Genomic DNA, 7,314 nt, shown 5'->3' with positions numbered 1-7,314 from the left:
CAACCAATTTGGTGTTTGTGCCCTGGTTCTTAACACTCCACTCTGAGGTTGGTACTCACATTCTTGAGTTACTGCAGACAGTGTTACAACAGGTCCCTCAGATGACATTTCTCCTTCTGGGCCTGATTCACAGGCCTCCATTTCAAGATTGCAGCTACAGCTATTATCTCCTGTAGGAATACTAGTCACTCTTTCACAGTAGGAGTCATCTGTCTATGATCTACTGATTTCCAAAACTGCATGCAACCTCTTCAATTTAGTCCTAGCACCTGCACCTTCCTCTCTTTCTTGGGTTTACTTCTGAAACCTACATACCTCAAATTACCTTTCCCAGGTTTTATACAGTGAGAAGATATTTATTAAAATACCCCTCACTTCAAATGCCAATGGTGTTACCATAAGTGAGAGATTGGGATATGTTACTGAGAAGCAAAGGAAAGTTTCAATAAAAGCCAGTCTTATTTTTAAAAAAGTTTAAAGAAAGAAATCTGACACAATACAAAAGTCATCACCACAACCCAATTTGTGGACCTCTCATCAATTGCAGGATGCATCACACATGGGAATGAAAGCTTATAGTCCAGTGCACACAGCCCTGCCTGTTTTCACATTCTCTCCATGGGTACCTGAGCTCTACTAGATAAGTCCCCATTAGCTGTTTAGTTCAGTTAATTTAACAGGAAGAGCGTATCCATAATTCCTCAGCTAAAATTATTATAAATTTCCACTTCATTCAGAAAAGAAAGTTACTCAGAAATGATACAATTTGACCAGGTAAATTGTTATCCCATTTAAGAACACACAAAATAATCTTTAAAGAGTTTACAGTATTAAATTTAACCAGTGCAAACAGATACATCAAAAACAAAATGACCAACCAATTTCGAAATCATGTTTCCCAGAATCCTAGAAATGGCTGGAAAGGACCTCAAGAGGTCATCTAGTCCATACCATAGGCCTAAACTCAGGCATCACAATCCAATCCTGGGGTGGGGTGCAGTGGGAGGGGAGAGAATGACCTTCTAAACAGTGATATGTCACACTAATAAAGCAAAAAGAGACCTGTTGCCTGAAATTGCTGCACCAATAAAAGTTTCCTTCAATTGCAGTTAGAAGCTTAAGGTATTAAAAAGTTAAAATGACATTTTTTCTGAAATGCCCAGAGGATCTGATGCCATAAAGGCACTAATCTCAAGGCACTGTAGCAGCACTGATAGCCTTATAAAAATAGACCTATGAAGTATAATAGACCAAAAGCATGTGAATACTTCTGCCAGAGATAAACCACAATTATGTTCAGCTGGAGCACCTAAAATAATTTCATTTTACCAGGAAATTGACCATTACTGATACCTCTGATGTGGATTTATGGGCTCTACTCATGCAAAGAACATCCTGCTTTCTAGATGAATTCGGATGTATGTTGTTTTCTTCAGTACAAAAGCATGTTATTGTTCAAAAGGTTGGTTATCTGGACCCTGGAGACCCTACGTTTTCACAAATGAAGTCAAACAATGTCTATAGTCAATTCCAATTCATAAGTTATATGATAAAATATAAGAGCTGAAGACCACAATAATGAGAACAGAAAAATGGAGGATGCATAGGAAAATGAGAGGACAGTAAATGTTTCTCCAAGCATTCAACTGATTAATGTTTCACCAAACACATTACACAGTCACTTGCTGGTTTAAATGGTGGATTGTCTGTATCTTGAAATCTTGGAATCATGATTTGAAGACTTCAGTAACTCAGTCAGAGGTTATGGGTCTATTACAGGAGTGGGTGAGTGAGGTTCTGTACCCTGTGTTGTGCAGGAGGTCAGATTAGATGATCACAGTGGTCCCTTTCTGGCTCTAAAATAGTCTGTGAGTCTATATTAAATTAAAATTCTCTCTATATATAATGGCTATTGCAACTTCATCCGTCACCTCAGTTCCAGAAATATATTTCTCTTTGTATGGTTTGGTCATTTAGAAAAAACAAAAAGCAGTCCTTTATTGTTTATACTATTATAGATGATGTCTCTGTGCATGTTTATGATACTAATAACACCTCTTACTAGTCTCTAGAGACTAGGGAGTTACAGGAGATGATTAGAAACAGAGTTGAAAAATTATGGAGGTAATCAGAGTTTCAGATATGGAAACAGCAAGTTAAAAAGATGCAATAAAGAGTCTCAGTTTAAGTGGTTCTGGATGACAGAAGCTAGAAATCACTGTCCTGCCATCTTTTAAAAAAACTGGGTTTTCAAAATTCCTTAACTTCAACTTTTCTTTTTTGTACACTATCAATCATTGTACAGTCTACTTGAGATACTTTGAACCTTAGTTATCCAATATCATAAATTATCTAAAACAAGGTTATATCCCACAATCTATATCAATTATTTAGAAAATTTCCCTCATGTATGCAAAACCTTAATCTTAAACTATTCAATATCCCCATTACATTTGGATAATTGAAATTGAAGGGTAATTAGTTGTCCTAATGACAAGATTACTTAGAGCAATTTTCTTAATTTCTGCTGTTTACTTCTATAAAACCATCCCCTCTAGTGAATACTACTTTTGTGAATTTGTCTCTGTCAGAATGGATAAAGTCCATTCTTCCATTTCACAGTTACTGGTTGTTACTCTCCCCTTCTGGATCCATGTTCAATGCAAATTGTTAAAACTTGTTTGGAAATTTTTGTTTCTTTAATCATGAGGCTTGTTCACGCATATGACCCGGGGAGTTGTTTTCCTTTTTTATTTAAAATCTGATTGTGTGATTGTTGTGCATAAGGAACTGAGTCTACCTTGTGAAGTTAAGATTATAACAGGCCAACTTCTGCACTCAGTTCTCATGAAAAACAGAACTACCTAGGCCAAAACTGAGTGACAGAAGAGTGAAGGGCTAAAATCCACTAGAAACTTTGCTATGCCTTCTAACTAACATGGGAAGAGTATAGCTACTAATATATACATTGTGACGAACGCAGGTGATACCTGTATTGTTTTATGGATATTATATGTCCCTCCATTTGATTCTTATTGTGTTGTTTGCTATAGGGCTAGTAGGGGTTAATCCAGACTGGGTTGTTTTGTAGGTCTGTAGGAAATCAGACAAAGGCTTTAGATAACCGCATCACTAATACTCAGAGGACAATTGGACAATACACATGTTCACACCTTTAAAATTTTACCCTGTCCATCAACAACCTGGTTTTGGTGGGGAGGGAAGTTGAGGCAGGAAACTGAAACAAAAGAGCACTGGAAACAGATTAAAAAAGACTCCCTGAAGAACAGGAAAGGAATGTGGAGGTGTTATGGCCGCTTGAAGAAAGCAGAGAGACAGAGAAAGGTCCTGTTGGAGGTGTCTTAAGCAGCATGGCCTGTCTAAGCTTTTGGGGAAGTGCTAAGCTTTAAGTAAGAAAGGCATGCATACTGCATACTGCACGACTGGTAATCGGGGGGGCTATAACCCAGGAACCCAATCAAAGAGTGGGAGAATCATAGACATGTAGGGCTGGGAGGGACCCTGCATTGTGGAAGACTAAGTAAAACTAGACCCCCTTGGCAGGTGTTGTCCAGTCTGATCTTTAAAACCTCCAATGTATGAGGATTCCACAGCCTCCCTTGGAAGTCTATTCCAGAATTTAACTACCCTTTATAGTTAGAAAGCTTTTCCTAACATCTAACCTAATTCTCCCTTGTTGCAGATTAAGCCCATTACTTCTTGTTCTGCCTTCAATGGCCACAGAGAACAATTCATCACCATCTTTATAACAGCCTTTAACATATCTGAAGGCTGTTATCGGGTCCCCTACTCAGTCTTCTTTTCTCAAGACTAAACATATCCAGTTTTTTTAACCTGTCCTCATAGCTCAGGTTTTCTAAACATTTTATCATTTTTGTTGCTCTTCTCTGGTCTCCTGCCAGTTTATCTACATCTTTCCTTATGAGTGGTGTACAGAATTGAACACTGTTCTTAAGCTGAGGCCTCACCAATGCCACGTGGAGTGGGACAGTTGCCTCCCATGTCTTACATATGACATGCCTATTAACAACCCCCAGAATATTAGCATTTCATTACGGCATCACATTGACTCATATTAAATTTGTTATCTGTTATAACCCTTAGATCCTTTTCAGCAGTACTACTACTACTACTACCTAGCCAGCGAGTCCCCATTTCATAGTTGTGCATTTCATTTTTCCTTCCTACGTGAAGTACTTTGCATTTGTCTCTGTAAAATTTCATCTTGTTGATTTCAGACCATTTTCTTCAATTTGTCAAGTTCATTTTTAATTCTAATCCTAGCCTCCAAATTGATTGTAACCCCTCCCACTTTGGTGTCATCTGCAAATTTTGTAAGTATATTCTCCACTCCATTAGCCAAGTAATTAAGGAACATATATTGAATAGTACCAGATCCAGGATTGACTCTTGTGAGACCTCAGTAGTTACATCCTCCAAGTTTGACAATGAACCATTGATAACTACTCTTTGAGTGTAATCTTTCAATCAGTTGTTCATCCACCTTATAGTAATTTCATCTAGACCACATTTCCCTACCTTTGCTTATGAGAATGTCATGTGGGACTATGTCAAAAGCCTTAACTAAAAATCAAGCTTTATCCCATTTACTGTTTCCCACCTGTCCACTAGGTCAGTAACCCTGTCACAGAAGGAAATTAGGTTGGATTGGCATGATTTGTTTCTGACAAATCCATGCTGGCTATTCCTTGCAACCCTACTATCCTCTACGTACTTACAAATTGATTATTTAATCATTTGTTCAAGTATCTTTCCAGGTATTGAAGTAAGGCTGACTGGTCTATAAATCCCCACGTCATCTTTGTTCCCCTTTTTAAAGATAGATACTTTGTTTGTCCTCCTCCAATCTTCTATGAGTTCTCAAAGATAATTGATAGCAGCTCATTCCTTAAGCACTCTAGGATGAATTTCATTAGGCCCTGCTGAGCTGAGTACATTTAACGTATCTAAATATTCTTTAACCTGTTCTTTCCCTATTTTGGCTTGTGTTCCTTCCCCCTTGTTGTTAATATTAAGTGTGTTGAGTATCTGGTAACCATTAACCTTTGTAGTGAAGACTGAAGCAAAATAGGCATTAAACACCTATTCTTTCTTGATGTCATCAGTTATTAGCTCTCCTTCCCTGTGATGTAGAGGACCTATACTTTCCTTCATCTTTCTCTTGCTCCTAATGTATTTAAAGAATCTCTTCTTTCTTTCTGTGTCCTTCATTAGGTGTAACTCATTTTATGCCTTAAATTTTCAATTTTGTCCCTATATGCTTGTATTAGTCTTTTGTACCCCTCCTTAGCAGTTTGTTCATGTTTCCATATTTATAGGATTTCTTTTTCATTTTCAAGTAATTAAAGAGCTCCTAAAGGTGCCATAGTGGCTGTGGAGACTGAATTGCATAGTGGCATCTGCAGCACCACATGCACTGCCCCCGTGGATAAAGAGGCAGCCTAGGGAGGGTTGACTCAGCAGCACGAGCCGCATGTACCTGTCTCCTTATAAGGAAATTAAGTGACCCCACCTGCTGGTGCGTGGTCAGCAACTGCCCAGGATAATTGTAATCACCTGGTTGGCTGGTTCATACCTGCCCGGGAAATCAGGAGCACCTGGTTGGCTAAACTCCAAGCCATGACCTTAGAAGGTCATGCAGCAAATAGCAACCAATGGGGATTAGCCTCTGCTGACCGTGGGAAACTATAAAAGTTCAAACCCAGGTGGCAGAAGGCAGAGAGGAATTGAATCCACCCGGCATATCTCCTGGTTGTGTCGGCTCGGCGGGCTGATGCATCTTCCCTAGCCCGCTTCACTGTGAACTGATCACTCACAGTGGCTCTCTCCCGTCTGCAGTATCTAAAGCAAATGGCAACTGAATCTGGCCAGCATGGTATACCTGTATATAATGTTTGTGAGTATGGATTAACTGTTTTCTGTTGTGTTTGTCTTGTAACTTCTTTGGGGAACTCCAAAACCGGGCACCCTAGTGTCACATGCTGGCAGCCACGCGTTGATCCAGGAGAGATCACAAAACGCTAAAGTCTTGGGGGGCACATTTTGTCCTTTCGTGCACGGAGTTCTCCTGCCCTTTGCTATCACTGTTTGCTGTGCAATTGCTTGCTGTGAAACTGTTTATTATAGAAATAGAACTGTTTTATTATAAGGATAGGACTGTTTATTGTAAAATAAAGGATTTATTGATTAAGCAAACCCCCAGAATCATCACTGTCTCGCTTAACCCCCCCATATCCCAAACCCAACCTATCAGAGAGTTTTTATCTCCATTTCCACAGTGGCCTCTTACTGTTCTTCCAGTCTTTCCTTTCCTTTGTTTAATATGGTCTCCTTGAGAAACTGCCAGCTCTCTCTTGCTCTTTATCCTCTAGATTTTCTTCCCATGCAATCTGACCTACAGGGTCTCCGAGTTTGTTGAAGTCTGCCTTTTTTTGAACTCCGTTATCCTTATTCTATCGCTCTCACTCATTCCTTTTCTTAGAAGCATGAAATATATCATTCTTGAAAACTTTCACCCAAGTTGCCTTCTATCTTCAGATTCACAACCAATCCCCCTCTGTTGGTCAGCATCAAGTCTAAAATGGCTGCCCCCCTACCTACTTCCTCCACTTTCTGAAACAAAAAGTTGTCCCCAGTACAAACTAAGAATTTACTGTAAATTTTCTGCTTTACTGTATTACATTTACGACAGATGTCTGGGTAATTAAAGTTCTGGGTAATTAAAGTACCAGGCCTTGTATATTGGATATTTCTGTTCCAGGTCAGATGAAGACAAAAGTCCTGATATCTGAAAGTGGTGCACTGGAGAGAGACCAGAGAAGGTTGAAAGTGCAGCTAACCTTGTAACCATGACATACATACATAAACATATTTGTATGTATATATGGAGACCTAGCCCCTTGCGTCTTTGACTTACTCTTCTTTGAACTCCCTCCAACTTCATAAATATTTTTTCTGATAATATGGTGCTTAGAAATGGAAATTTTATTCCTGGTGTGATCTAGTGTCATATAGAGGAGGATTTGTTACCTATGCTCCATACTGAGGTACTTTTGCATATGCAGATATAAATGTAGTGGTTGATTTTGTGAGCACACAACCCCATAATTTATTGTCCATTATCACAGGAGGTTTATTTCAAAATTCCTTTTTCCCAGGTTACTCTTTACCCTTGAGTATGTATATAGTTTGTGTAGTGAACAGTATTCACTATTTTGAATTAGCTTTCCCCAGCTGCATTATCTTGCATTTTTTTCACTGTCTCCTTTTGTT

Source organism: Emydura macquarii, unplaced genomic scaffold (assembly GCF_026122565.2).
Source record: "Emydura macquarii macquarii isolate MOO-44397 ecotype Brisbane River unplaced genomic scaffold, CSIRO-AGI_Emac_v2 contig_2863, whole genome shotgun sequence".
NCBI classification, from domain to species: Eukaryota; Metazoa; Chordata; order Testudines; family Chelidae; genus Emydura; species Emydura macquarii.
Note: the sequence above shows the minus strand (reverse complement) of the source record.